A 15,867-nucleotide genomic window follows, 5' to 3' on the forward strand; every position below is an offset into this window, starting at 1 on the left:
TACATTAAGTTGATGTTCTTTTTTCTTCCCCTGACGAGTCTTGTTTTTGTCCCTGACAGTAATGGGTGAGTCCCTCCCTGTCCTTATGTCAATTGCCAAGCCTTTTTCTTTACTTTCTCTTTCCCAGCCTGGGGAGGAAGAAGGGAATGATCAGCTGCATGATGTTCAGCTGCCCTCTGGGCTCAAACCACACCACCTGTGGACAACAGTCATTATTTCAGCTATCCAGAAGGCAGATGGCCACAGCATAGTCATTTATATTTGATCAAAGGAATCCCACCCAGATTTCCAAAAGTATACGTGCATTTGAAGTTTAGGATGCTGTAGTACCAAGAAAAGACAGATTCATATTGTGTATTGTCTCTCACATTCTTTGCTTCTTAAACAATATTTTTAAAGTTTGACAGTTTTAATTAGTGTGTAGATAATTTCTGTTCTTTAAAATAAGCAGGGCCTAAATAGAGATATATAAATAATTCAGGTAGAAAAAACTTTGAGGACCTCCTGGAGACCATAATCCATCAACAATTGGGAACATTAACATCAGGCATTCTAGCCATTTTTCTAATAACAATGTTAAATATGCAGCCAGGTCCAAAAGATGAAAGTAAAGATCTGACCTCCAATCAGCAGCATAAATAATTATTCCATCTGTCTACTTATCATCAGTCTCTTCAACTCAATGCTACAGCTTGTTCTGTACAAAACTTACAAAGACAGACCTTGACTCGGGATATTAAAGAAGTCTGTCACTAGAACCCTGCAGCTTGAAAAAATCTTCCTTGATTGCACTTGATCTTTTCAAGCAAGTCATAAATTATTTTTACCCTGTACTTGTGCTGATTTCCACTCTTATCTTTAGTTAGCAGAACTGAAAATGTAGTTTGCTACCTTGATTATTTTGTCTGCTCTAGTGTTACATACAAATGTTTTGGTTTGCTTCCATTGTCTCCATGTTAGAAATAACATTCAGCAAGAATAGCACATTCTGTGTAAGGTCTTACACACATTCACAGACAGGATTTAAAAAAACTCTAATTTATTGGCATATTTCCATTGGGTAATGTTCATGTGAGGAATCAAATATATTGAACAGGATAGCTGTTTTCTATTTGGATGGTGATGGGAGTCCCTGTTGCAAGGGTCCTTTTAACAGTGTCTTCACCTGAATCAGCTGAGACTTTCCAAACTGTTCTAATGAACTCTTATAATCCAAATGGCTGATGGTCCCATGTGACCACTTCAGAAAATGCATGATCCTTCTATGTGTACTATATTAAACTGTGTCAAAATATCTCTTGTCTGTCTTCACTATATACAAAAGACTACTATGTGACCAAACCTGCATAAGCAAGAACAGTTTACACTATTTCATATTATTATGTATTTGTCAATTGTACAGGGATTGTCTCTGAAACTGCAGAATCCCAACCCAAGAGAACCAACACAATTAGGTGCAAAAATAGCACCTAACAACAGGCCTATGCACAGCCTGGGGGATGGTCTGGGACTGTCCAAACTTTTCACTTTCTGCACCAGTTAATCATGGAATCATCTCCATGCTCTTTGTAGCCGTCCTTTAAATACTGGATCGTGTTGATAAGGTATCCCCTAAGCCTTCTCTTCTCAGGACTGTATGAACCCAATTCTCTCAGCCTTTCTTCATATGGCAGGTTTCCTAGTCCCTTGATCATCCTTGTAGCCCTCCTCTGGACCCTCTCCAGTCTGCCTACAATTTTTTTTTTTTTTTTTTTTTATGGCAGGGACCAAAACTGAACACAGTGTTCCAGCTTATGGCCTGACAAGCACTGAGTAGAGTGAAGTAATGACTTTATCTCTGCTGGTGATGCCATTGTTGATGCAACCCAGCATCCCATTGGCTTCCTTTGCCTCTGCATCACACTGTTCACTCACATTGAGCTTGTTGGTCCCAGGTTGCTTTCCACAGAGCCGCTCCCCAGCTGGGTAGATCCCAGCCTGTGCTGCACACCTGGATTATTTTCCCAAGTGTAAAAACTTTACCCTTGTCCTTGTTGAATTTCATAGTGTTCTTGTTAGCCCACTCTTCCAGCCTACCCAGGTCTTCCTGCAGAGTGTTTCTCCCTTCCACAGTGTCCACTTCCCCACTTGGATTGGTACCATCAGCAAACTTCATCTGGGTACACTTGATCCCATCATCTGGATCACTTATGAAGATATTAAACAGTGTTGGGCCCAATATCAATCCCTGGGGGACCCCACTTGTGTGTGACAGGTTGGCAATTTGAAAAGGAACTATTAACTACCACCCTCTGGGTACAACCTGTCAGTCAGTTCCCCACCCACTGCACAGACCACTTATCTAGACTGTGACACACTGGTTTCTCTAGGAGGAGAAACTGTATAAAAGCCTTGGAGAAATCCAGGTAGCCAATGTCCACCACTTGCCCCACATCAACCCAGTCAGTTACTTTGTTGCAGACAGCAGTCAGGTTTATTAAGTACGATTTGCCCTTGGTGAATTTGTGATGGCTTTTCCCAATCACATGCTTCATTTGAATTGTGATAGCTCCCAGAAGGATTTGTTCCATAACTTTCCCAGGGATTGAAGTAAGACTGATGGGCCTATAATTTCCTGGATCGTCTTTTAAGCCCTTCTTGTAGATAGGGGGTGGCATTAGCCTTCTTCCAGTCTTCTGGAATGTCTCCTAATCTCCACGACTTCTCAAAGATTATGGAGAGCAGCCTCACAATGATGTCAGCCAGCTCTCTTAAAACCCTTGGGTGAATAATGTGAGGGCCCATTGATTTCTGAGGGTCAAGCTCCTGTTACAGTTTGTATATTGATTACACCTTCACTGACAGTGGGTCTGTGTCTTCATCAACCTGGATTTTTGTTCCCAAGTCCTGAGGCCCAACAGTGCTGGTAAAGACAGAGGTGAAAAAAGTGTTGAGAACATCTGTATTTTCAGTGTTGTTGGTGCATAATTCGCCTCTTCTGTTTAACAGCTGGCCAATATTTTCTTTCTGTTTCTGCTTGATGTTTACACACCTGAAAAATCCTTTCTTGTAGCTGCTGACATCTCTGGCCAATTTCAATTTGAGCTGAGCTTCTGCTTTTCTAACTGCATCTCTGCACACCCTGGCAATGTCCTTGTAGTAATCAACGGATACTCATCTGCTTTTCTGTCTCTGGTACACTTCTCTTTTGGTTTTGAGCAGACTCAGAAGCTCACAGTTAAGCTTGAGGGTCCCTTGCTCCACCTACTTCCCTTACCCTTAAAGGGGACAAATTGTTTCTGTGCTCCCAGGAGAGCATTCTTGAAAAAATACCATTACTCTCTGGCTCCTTTGTCCTCTTTGGAAGCTTCCCACAGAATCCCTCCCAACTGAGCTCTGAGCAAGCTGAAGTTTTGTCTTCTAAAAATCTAAAAACTTTGTCTTAGCTTTAACCTTCAGTGTGCTCAGGAAGATCCAAAACTCCACAGTATTGTGATCCCTGCAGACACGGCTGTCACTGAGATATTAGAAAGCAGCTTTTCTTGGTTTGTGAGTAGCAAGTCCAGCAGTGCCTCATTCCTGGTTGGCACATCTAACATTTGTATGAGGAAGCAGTCTTCTACACATTCCAGGAACTTGATGGATGACACGTGAGCTGCTGTATTGTTCTTTCAACAAATATCTGGGTAGTTGAAGTCACACATAAGAACCACGTTCTATTGATCTATGTAAAAGAGGTGGGTTCTCTCTTGCTTCTGGTCTGCAACAGCGGGATCTTCTGTCTGTGAGGTTCAGCTGCCAGGGGTGGGCTGGGTATCAGTTGGTGGGTGGTGAGCAATTACATTATGCATTGCCTGTTTCTACTTCCTATTATTATTATTATTGTTTTGTTATGATCACTAAACTGTTTGGTTTTTTGTTTTTTGTTTGTTTTTGGGTTTTTTTAGCCTATGAGTTCTTCCTTTTTGTTACTCCCCTATTGTTCCGGGCATGGGAAAAGGTGAGCAACTGGCTGCATTGTGATTGGCTGCCAGCAGAGTTCAAACCACAACAATGTCTTAGTACTACTATATTTTCTTAGGGGGCTTCTCAGTTAAGGTCCCATTCAGATTGCAGACTGCATTAGTACTTCTACTCTCATTATTATGGCTAACTTCTAAATATCTACACACACACACAAAACCCAAACCAAAACACAAAAACCCAACCAAAAAGCATCCGGCTTTATATAATTTGTATTAATTATATTCTGTATTCCATTTGTTTTATGTATAATTAAATACATTTAGGAAAAGATTCATTTTTATTGTTCCTACACATGTTTTTTCATTATAATTGTTCTGTTGCAGAACTAATTAAATATCATCCTGAAGTTCTCTCTTTTAAATGTAATTACCTTTTAATGAAATTTATACATATTTCTCACTATTATTGGTTAACATTTAGCTACTTTTTCTATTTTTCTCTCTTCCACTTACTGCTACAATTACACTTTGCACTTATATAATGCAATTAACATGGGAATATTGACAGAGGTAAAAGTGCAGTCTGTTTTTTACTAATTGGATAATCGCAGGGTACTAGATGTTAGATTTCAAACAACAGGTCTAGATCTTTTTACTCTGACATTTTGATGTTTGGCTTAGCACACTTCACCCTTATTTGCTTGGGTATTTACACATCCTGCACTTCTCAGTGAAAACTGGAAATATTAATTCACTAATCAGACCAAAGAAGTACTTTCCTTAAAAAGGAAGAATCTAGAAGGGTCTTCTAAGGTATCTGACTTCCTTACTGACCTGATCCCCTTCATTTCAAACAAGCTTTTAAATTTGCCATCACCAAAGCTGAATAGCTGAATATTGTAAGATGGATGTTATGGATACCTCCTTAAAATTTTTCAGATTGCAGACCTCAACAAATAATACTCTGAAAAAAACTCTCTTAAAAATGCAGACCTATGTGGCTTGACATTGGAAGCGAATATAACATATCAGTTTCGCAAGTGCTAGAACTTTCCTTCTGATCACTCCTGTGAGCACTGTTCCATATGGTTATTAACAGTTAGTCTGTCAAGCCTACAAATGAGAATTTTAGCTGAAATTCATTACAGAAAGTTTGATGGTATGATCTTTCTACAGCTGCTTCTCTAATCCCTAAGGATCTAAGAAATCAGGGGAGTCAGAACCCACAATGGGGAAAAGAGAAATGAAAAAAAAAAAAAAAAAAGAGCTAATTCAAGAGTAGAGACAAGTATTAAGGAATGAGGAATTAACTGGACAACGATGGTGTAAGCCACATGTTCTTGGCTTCTATATCATATCTATATCATCTCATCAATTCACTGGATATTTTATATAGCTGACAAGTAAAATTAGGATAAATGTAGTGTGCTTAGGGACCAGCTCAACTTCTACCCAAAGCCACTTACAAATAACTTACCAAATCTACATGTGTGGAAAGAAGATATATTTATGTCTGGCAGCATAGTAGGCCACTAAACCATGCTGAAGTTGCTCTCGTATATATGTTTCTCAACAAATAATATTATCATAGTTATGTGCAATCGTTTCTACCAATTTGGTATTACATCACTTATGAGAAATTAATTCAGATTTGCTCCAGCTTACTGGTTTAAGGATTTTGATTTTTTTATCTTCTGAGAAATAAATGGGGCAAAATATGTGAGTGAACCATCAATCCAATGTAACAGCATTTTATGTTCATTTCACAGTCCCTTTGTGCAGATACAAATTAAAAAGTATAGATTTCTGAAGTTCCTTCTAAGAAATGGAGTGTTGTCAAATGTGGTTGCCTCTCCTGAAATCACGTCACCTCCACATCTGTATAAAAAGTAATTGACTTTTGTCAATGCTTTGTATAGGCATGTTAGCTCCTCTTCTGTTTGGATGTTTAATTTTTTATCACCAATAGCACATGGATGTTTGATTGATGTATTGACACAGTTCAACACACAGTATGCACAAATACTATTCCTTATGGAAGAAGGTTGTGCAATTGGGTTGAAGAGTGAGTGACAGTTCACACATACAAAACCTATGAGGCAAATTGCCAATCTTAAAATTATGTATGATTGACTACTGTGCATAGGTGTTTCATTATTAATGTGAAAGGTGTGCATGAACAGTCTTTGTCATCTACACATCACAATTTAACTTTATACATTCAATCAAAAAGACTCCATAATTTATGTAGTAATGTTGTGTTACTGGAGTTGGCTCATACACCTTCTTTTCAAAGGGCCTGTCTGAAAAGGAGAAGCTTGAGTGGTTTTGGTAACTAGCCAGATTTATCTGTCAAATAACGGTTTATGAACAGAGATTTCTCAGTGCAGGTTACGCTGAAAGGGTATGGGAAGCATGAACTACCTCATTTAATAATAAGATAATTATTATTTCATTAATCTATTCAGACAATGGCACAGATTCATAACTTGTTTTATATATATGGCTAGAAAGAATGTTGGTTTTGTAGTGCATGGCAAAAAGAAACAGCATTTCTTCACACTCAGAGGTACTTATATAACAAAGCAAAATCTTAGAGTGGACTGCGTAGTTCCCTACTAGAAAAATCTGGTATTTCTAAATTGGCTGAATACAACAGAGGAAGAAAAATCTCAGTCTTCTACAGATGTGATATAGCATTATATTAATACTTTATGTCTCAGACTGTCAGACTCTTTAAAATTTAATAATCAAAAATGTAGATGAGCAGTTGAAGGCTATTATTCCTGGACAGCAATACCGAACAACCAGTAGAATATGTTCTAAAGTTAACAGGAGATTATTTTCTGTCTGCTTATGAAAGAAGTATTTGTTATTTCCCAGTCTGTACTGAAACCCATTGAAATCATTAAATCACAATCAGAAAAATCTCTAACTTCCTTTTACTTTACTAAGAGCTGCAGTGTACACTTAACCTAAAGAGAAATAGTCCCCAACATCTGATGAACAGTATTTTGTGCAAAGTTTCTTCCTCTTCAAAAGCTCCCCAAGGGAAAACGATACTGGTAGTTTACTTTTATTGAAGCAGCCCTCACTTGGGAGTAAACATGTATGAGGAGAGTGACAGAAGATAGATAAGGCAGATTTTCTCTCTATGCCTCCCATTTTTAAATCCAAAGAACACATAAATGATACAACTTTTCATGCAATGCCTTTCTAATTTTTGCAGCTGGATGCATTTAAGGCATATTTTAGTACATTCAGAGAGATTGCTATAAACAGTAGAAAATTCTGCACCTGTATTCACAGAATCATCTAGGTTGGAAAAGACCTTGAAGATCACCTAGTTCAACCTTCAAACTAACATTGACAGTTCTCAACTACACCATACCCTAAGTGCTATGTATTGGGCCATACCACATCATGCAGACTGACATGCTGGGACATCTATCGTGAACACGTCCTTTGTGAAGAAATCCAGGTGAGAAGGTAAGAAAGATCTGGAGAAAGGCAACTGTGATGTTCATGAAGACCATGTTGCTATGCTCAGTGTTGATATAATGTTGCTGTTAAATCCCAGTTGACTCACTTTTCATCAAAATTTATTTCAACAGTCTTGGAATCTTTCCTGTTTCAGTGCTCACAGTGCTCCTCCTGAATACAACCATGCAGGATAAAAACATGTAAAGCAACCTTCATCTTTCTCATGCTTATACATCTGGTACAAAGAAAACATCACTGCTATATAAAAAATATAAAAGCAATGCCATTTTAAAGTCCAAAAACTTCAGCCAGCATAGAACTTGCATCTGTTACTCACCAAAGAAGCCTGAGATCCTATTCTCCTTGGCATCTCCCCTCAGCCATCTTTCCTTTTCATGCTCCCACTCGGATCCAGGATCAGCAAAGTATAAGATGCCTCACATCCTTCACGCTGATTCAGCCCGAGGAAATACTAGTTTACTGTTTTAACCTTATTTTGACAGCTGCAGAGTGGGTCAACAGCATCATACTTCACCAATAATCCCAATGAATAGTCATCTTCCTAAAGGCCAGCAAGTTCAACAGTTCACTTCCAAAGCAACATCCACCACAACTCCAAAAGAAGCTTTGCAGATTTCAGGCCCAAACTAGCTTTTTGATTTCAAGTTGTAAATCCTTTCACGACAGAGGCTATGGAAAGACTTCTATGCATCAGAAACTTTTCCTGTAATTTAGAGGCTAATCCTAACACCTGAGCCTAGGAACTAGCAGTTTGCCAGATGCTACTGATCCTTAAATTGCTGCCTGGTCAGGAAGGCCCCCTACTCGAGATCCCTGCTGTCACTTTCCCTCTAAGACCAATCTGTCATAACGAGGAATGCCTGTTGTGCTTCCCAAAATGTCACAGACAGGGGGGAAAAAAAGTGAATTATTTTATTATAATATTAATGTAAGTATTGTTTCAATAGCTTTGAATATGACATATGCTTTTTCTACAGTGACTGAATTCACCTGGGAAGGATCTAATATATGTGTTATATTTTTAATCTCTCTACACATACAGAGCTTTTTCAGCAGAATCACTCCCATATTTGAAAAAAAAAAAAAAAAAAGAAAAAAAAAGAAAAATGTAGGGCTTTACAGACAGCTGTTTTCACTCCTGGCCTTAAGGAAAAATAAGAACTTATATACTGTTTATTAGATATCTGACCAAAGATTGAGTTAAATGGAGGAAATGAATTATGGTTGTGAACACAAATAGCATTTTAATTTTTATTATGTAGAAGAGTTATATTTACACTGCATGTTAGCTCAAATCCAAATTCTACTCTTTGTACATTAAATTAGAATGTCAAGACTTCTCATTCAGACCTGAAAAACTTTTACTGCCTCTAGGATCATTGTAACATTTTAAGTTTTACTCAAAGTTTACATGTAATGTATGTGTAACAGTAATGCAAAGAGTAGTTTATTTCAAGTATTTTTGTTTCTGTGATAATAAGTTTATTTTCAATTTTCTCCTATGCCTTACATATGAGAAGGCATATGAGAAAACCACTTACAAGTTTCCTTGTGGACAACTATTCTCAGTTTCTTCAGTACTTAGCTCCCATTTCACCACCTGTCAAATGGCTAGCTAGTCAGGCAGAACCACCCTCCATGTGTAGTCTCTATAGAGTGAAAATTAGCTGACTGATTGCTGAAAAGGCTGCCAGCACTAACAGGAGTCATTAGTGATCCCTGAAGAAAATGATATAATGTAATGCCAGTAACCTCTACTTCAGATGAGTTCAGTAAATTTTGCCTGTTTCCATACACCCCACTACTGGCTACACAATCACTTATCTTTTTAATCTAGTTATTGATGAGGGGAAAAAGTTAATAACTAATCTGCACCTTTAAGACTCTGAGCCCTTTTGCCCACCTAGCTGCAGAGAACTGATAAAAACATCAGGTCCTTGAAGATAAGGAAGATACAACCTGCCTAGAGACAATGGGACTATATAGAGACCAGTTCTGACCACCTGAAACACAAAGCTCAGCAGAAACTGACAGAAGATCAGAAGTTTACCAGTGAGGAAGACTTTGAGTCTTCATCAAATGGCCACCAGAGAACACCCAACGACCACCACCACATTTTACAGGGCACTTGTGGTTGGGGTGGGAACTATGTAAATGATTTCTGGGAAACTATTTGGCCTTTTCTCTGAAAACTCATGCATATGTATGTCTACTGTCTATATAGCCTGAGGGCTTTTTAACTCTTGTATGTGTGCGTGTTAGGAGCAGAGATCACACGTGCGCGCGCGCACACACACACGGTGCCATAATAAAGGAATACCTGCACAATAACGTCGGTTATTGAGTTTTCACTACATCATTATGAAAACAGTACTCAAGTGTTTGAGCCACATATTTCGAAGTCACCAGACAGGATTCCTTTCACCTAACTTTAGACATTTATGATGTAGACTTCTACATATGAAATAGTTACCCTAAGCTTCCTTTATACTGGAGAGAGTTAATCACTTAGAGATATGATTCAAGTGACCTATGTTAGACATCTGTTTTAGGATAATTCTACGTCTGCTCAGATTAATCCTATCTAATGTGACTTTGTCATAGAACAGTAAGACTATTAGAGACTTAGGAATAAATGTAAATATTCATAATGGGTTTTCTGCAAGCTTCCTTTGATGAAATACAGAAAATTAGAACTTTTAATGTCTTTTCTGACAGAATATGCTAATAACAGAAAAATGCACAGATCAAACTCTCTGGGTTAATCAGTGTTCTCCATGCAGTGTAGGATCCAGTGACTTATTAAATATTTTAATTTTCTGCTCGACTTCTAATATATATAAAAATATTATTAAAGATAATTTATTTTCTGGATTTTTTTAAAGGGCAGGTTCAATATAGATAAGTAGAAACATTTAGTTATATTTAACATTCCTTATGAGTGTTTGATGAGATGATCTGATCTCTTAATCAAGGATTTTATGATTCTGATGAGTTAATGTTTATGTTTCTTAAATATTCATGTTGACAATCTATAGAACTGAAGGATTTCTTCCACTGTTATCTTAAAATGGTAGTTCTGTTGCTCCAAAGAAATATCTATGTGTATTAATATGGCAGCAATATTTCTTTGCTACTCCACACTAAATATAAGACTTATTTTTAGTAAACAAAATAATATTGTATATCAACTCAATTTTAAAAGATGGAAGTAAAATATTAAATTGGTGTTCAGCTACGCAATAACTCAATTTGTCTACGTAACAATAGAAATATGTTATGATACAACACATGCACTTTATCCAACCTTTGCTTTTAACAGTAGTTGCCATAGGTTCTAAAATAGTTTCCTTATATATTTCCTGTTTCAGCTTTATACACAGCAGTCAGAAATACCTGTTACATGTGAAAAATTATGAACTGCTACAAATGCTGTAAAAAGCTACACAATGCTGTATTTTGCTCTACCACTTGTGGTGGAGGCACGAGCATAGGTGAGTACTATCAATCACTTAGGACTCACACGTACAGAGAGTTTTATGTAAATGTCCTACCTACTGTAGTCAATCAATTTTAAAAATTAGGCCATTGAATATGCTGTTTATCCTGAAGACAACAATATCTAAAGACAATAGTTTTCTCCAACACTATTAGTCCAATGTTTTTTTCTTGTGTCAGTCTGTATGTGGCTGGTCCTGGACGGTTTTATGAAGTGACCACTTCAGCCTTTTCTACAATCCTTGCCATAAGTGTCCTAGCTCTCTCACTGTTCAATATTCTTTGAAATAACTGAATTCAAAATCTCATCAATATAAAAAGAAGACTGCAGACATCACTACTACTACTACTGTTCTGGCTCTAGCTGGGACAGGGAGAGACAATTAACCTACATGTAAAACTCAAAAATATATATCAAAGATGTGATTCTCAGTTAGGGATGGAAATTCAACTCTAGTATAGAGTAAGATGACTGGGAAAATGTAGTTCAAGATATATTTTTCTCCAACATATTTGCTGTTATGCTAATTTTTGGTGCTTGTTATCCAGAATGTTAGATTTTTTTAGATCCACTGTTGAATATTTAACTATTCTGACTACATAAGGAAGCCAGACATTCTGCTCAGGACTTAAAATCTTATTAGGTACCTAGATATGTATAAATTGTATGTCACAAGATGTTGAATATTTTTAATCTTTTACTAGAAATTGTCTTGCTTAATTTACCTCTTCAAGATTATTCTGGCTTTGTTCAGCATTCTGTGGAAAGTATAATGCAAGATCTTGTAGGGGAAGGAAAACTCTCTGCATGATTATATTGCTAACAATTACATATATGAGAGAAGAGAGTTGTGTTTGTGTAGGAAGTCTTAATAGTGGAATTTTCTAACAACTTGTGTATTTGACTTTGGAAATGTAACAAACCATTAAGCCTTCACCTCCATCCTCCTTCCCCCTTCCATCCTTTCCTTTCTTTTAGTTTTACATGCATAAATGTAACTTACGTAGATATTATTTGAAATTTATAAACTCAGATTTGTAGGTAATGAAATTTTGTTGAAAACAAATCTTTTTCTTGACCAGTTTTCACTTCAGTGAAAAAAAAATATCTAAAAAAAGAACTTTCACAATTAATTCTTACTGACATTTTAAGAGTAAAATGGATTGATGAATGTTAAATGAAAAGTTCTAAAGAGATGAAGACCCCCAGTCCTTTCTCGACAGACTCACTAAGTGTAAGGTAATGCACTATTTAGTACAGGCTCAAAACCTTTTCTGAAATTTTCACTTTTATCATATACTCTCTATGTGGTTTTATACACAGCAGGTAATTATGGCCAAAAGGGGGAACACAACTTATATAGAAAGCCAAGAGTTTACTATTGGTCTACTTTAATTCTGAGGTCTAAGATACAATAAACACTTACTAATAATACAGATGTAAAGCTACGACCACCAAGAGTCCATATTATCTTTTTAATACAAACTTTGTTAATAACATAGTTAAAATTACTATAAAAAAACTTCCTAGTAGTACTACATTTTCCATGGTGTTTTTCTAACCCTTCCTCTGCACCTCTAAGGGATGCTCTAGGGTCTTTCTAAAGACAAAGCAGGGAGAAGACAGACAGGAGGACTGTACGATCAAACAATCAACAGTCAGCCTCAAGCGAAGAGCTGGAGTGTTGTGTTGATGTCTGGGTTTCCTCTTCCTGTTTTCTGGGAGGAGATTGATAATTTTCCTTACTCCAGAACCCACCTGGGACTATTTTTATACATTTTCTAACACACTTCATTGAACTGCTACTCCTTGCTACATCTAAATTCATTGTGTATGGTGAGCTTTGTGTATGTTAGACGTTTCTTGTTCTCTTTGCCCTTAAACTGGCTTTTTTCCAGATATCAAGTCTGCATTTCTTTAGCCAGGAATAATTGACCATTTGTGACCTGTTTATAGCCATGGGGATAGCAACTTGTTACAACAGTTGATATAAAAATTATAGTTATATTATCCAGTTATACAAACCATAGCAAATATATAGCAAATTAGGAAATAACCACCTGTTTGATATGTTGGTTTTGTTGTTACAGCTAAATAAACCAAAGATCTAGAAAAACTAAGACCAGTTCAGACAAAGGTTGAAAAGTCTCTTCTTCAGAGCTTTGCCAAGTTAATACAGTAAGTGTAGCTTGTTACTCACATTGATGCTTGTATGTGCATTAGTCTACAGAATATACTCTGAAAGCTTATTTTATGGGTTTGTTGTTGTTTGTTTTCTTGTTTGTTTGTTTCTAATATGGAAAATGCCCCTTGGAATGTTAGTGAAAGGAAGAATAATGGAGAGTCTTTACACAAAGATAACATTGACCACCACTTGACCATGGTGAGGTTCAAAGGAAATTGGAATTCACTGGTTATAAAAGTTTATAACCAGGATAACACTTTAAAATAATTCCTAAAAATAATTTTCAGTGTGGGATAGAAATACCAGAAAAAAAATAATAGCCACTTAAATATGGAAAAAGATAACAAAAAGATTTTGAGATGTATTCAGCAGGGCTATCTACCTCATCCCGTCTTCATTATTTAACACCTGGCCTGTTCTTCTGAATCACAGATACACACAGCTTACAAACTACTATTGATTTAGTCAGTTATAAACTGCATAACATCCCAAGATCTGCAAGGTTTACATAGATACTGCACATTCAGTATCTTGGCTGTATAACTTCTGTAGGGGCTTTGCTATCAGTTGGCCAGTAGAGGGTCAAATGTATTTGACTGAAAGCTGTTCACCCTGAAGGGGTTTTGCCTGAGGTACATGTTTTTCTTTATGTAAGGAAGAAAATCACAGCCAAACAACCTGAAAGGTCAAAAGGAACTTAGAGAAATTTAACTTTCAGTGCACATTTTGTGGCAGAGAAGAAAATGTAGCTTTATAAAGTTAATCTCCCACTGCTTCTTCCCTCGCTGCAGACTACAGCTATCAAATTCTGGGATAAAAGGGTTAAAGGATTTTAATTTTTTCTTAAAGTGTCAGCATGTTCCATATTTCTTCCTCTCACAGAAGAGAACAGTAGTTTTGTAGACTGAGTCAAATTTTATTTGAACATTCAGCAAAGTAAATGATTACTTTGGATAACATTTTATAGTGATAAGATGTCAGCTAATAGAATTGATTAGAACTGAGTCAGCAAATAGTTTTGCTTTTTCCTTTACAGGACTTGAGTGCATAGAAGTGGCTATAAAATGTTAAGAATGGACAGCAAAAATGTGTCTATTTTTGTCAATGTGTAAAAATCCAAGTCAGGAAGAAGTCCATCTTACCTTACAGGGTGAGGTGTTATAATTACTTATTATAATATACTTATAATGAGATTAAAAAATTGTTTAAAAAAAACTTTTGTCTCATAAATAGCAAATTTTTCAAAATTTCTGTGGCTAATCTCAAACTAACACTGCCTTCTTCCTCCCCAAATGAAAAAATGCAAAATATTTTGCATCTGTATGCATACGCAGGGATTGCACTTGTGTTTCTGAGATAGTTGTGAAGTCTGATATTTTTCTTACTGAGATCCAGTCTTCTGAATTTAAGATTTAATACCAACTTCTGCAGTGCCTCATCCTTTTCTATAAGCACACTAGAAACCATTACAACTGAAATAAAAATTTGAATACTCAGGAAGCATAAACTTTTCAGGAAACAGGAACTTTGTTTTGTTTATAGCAGAATAAATTATTGTTCTCTCAGATCCTGGTCTTGACTAGACCCCTTCATAATGGGCTATCCACAAAAGTTTGCAAAGACATAGTCACTGTCATGCCAGTCTGCTACAGGGATTACACTGCAACAAGGACTGAAATCTGAAATGCAGCAGTGGAAGAACACACAAGGATGGTATTCTCTTAGGATGACAAAAAAACCCACAGAAAGCTAAATAGTGCTGTAAATAACACCATGAAGAAAATTTAAGGAGGATTAAAATGGGTAAAGATCCATTTTAAATTACAATAATACATAACATACAGATCTTTTACCACCATTACGTCATCAGCTTTGTCACTTGTTGGGATTCTAGAGGGCTTTCTGTGAGAGAATGGCCACGTGAGCAATCCTGTATGAGAACAAGACTGATAAGAGCCTCAGCCAAGCAAGAATGCGATAAGGACGTAACCCTGAATGAGGGGGGGGGAAACTCGACAAGACAAACAACCCCCGGAAGGGGTTGGGATGGAAGAGGAAGTTCCACAAGGCAGGAAGCCTGGCAAGGCTGATGGGGCACCTTTTATCCAATCATAAGAAGGTTTAAAGCGCGGGCTAAATTAACTGTCCAATCTTGAGGACTTGTACTGCATGTTAGTCACGTGTGCGGGAGAACATTATAAAAGGGCTTTCTTAGTTGTAATAAACGGGCATTGCTTGATCACGTTGGTCGTGTGCGTGCTCAGCTCTCCCGCAGTCACTCACCCCTTCACATGAATGCTTGATGCATTTTTAGCAATGTGCAAGTATGGGAACAGTCTTTCCCAGAAACTGAGCAAACCACTCATCAGTAAAAAGAAAGGCTGGAATAAATTACAGTTGTATTAGTTCATCTTTGACAAAAATGTAGTGAGAGAATAGTTAGTAGTTCATTCCCCAGCTATAGTAAAGTACCACCAATGCTTGCCAGGGTACTGGTGGATCCAGTCCAATTCCTTAATTACATGGAACAGGACCATGCTTTCATTTTAGAGCGATTCAGGTGAGGCAGCCTTAAGCTCTTCAGGGTACAAAGACTGGATTCAGAGAGGTCTTGAGCAATTGGAGCAAGGTTCTGAAATGAGAATGACAAGATTCAGTGGAAGCAAGGGCAAATTGCTGCAGTCAGCAAGACCCACACAACTCAAGGCACTGGAACACTTAAACAGAAAAAAAGG

Source organism: Athene noctua, chromosome 1 (genome assembly GCF_965140245.1).
Source record: "Athene noctua chromosome 1, bAthNoc1.hap1.1, whole genome shotgun sequence".
Lineage (NCBI taxonomy): Eukaryota > Metazoa > Chordata > Aves > Strigiformes > Strigidae > Athene > Athene noctua.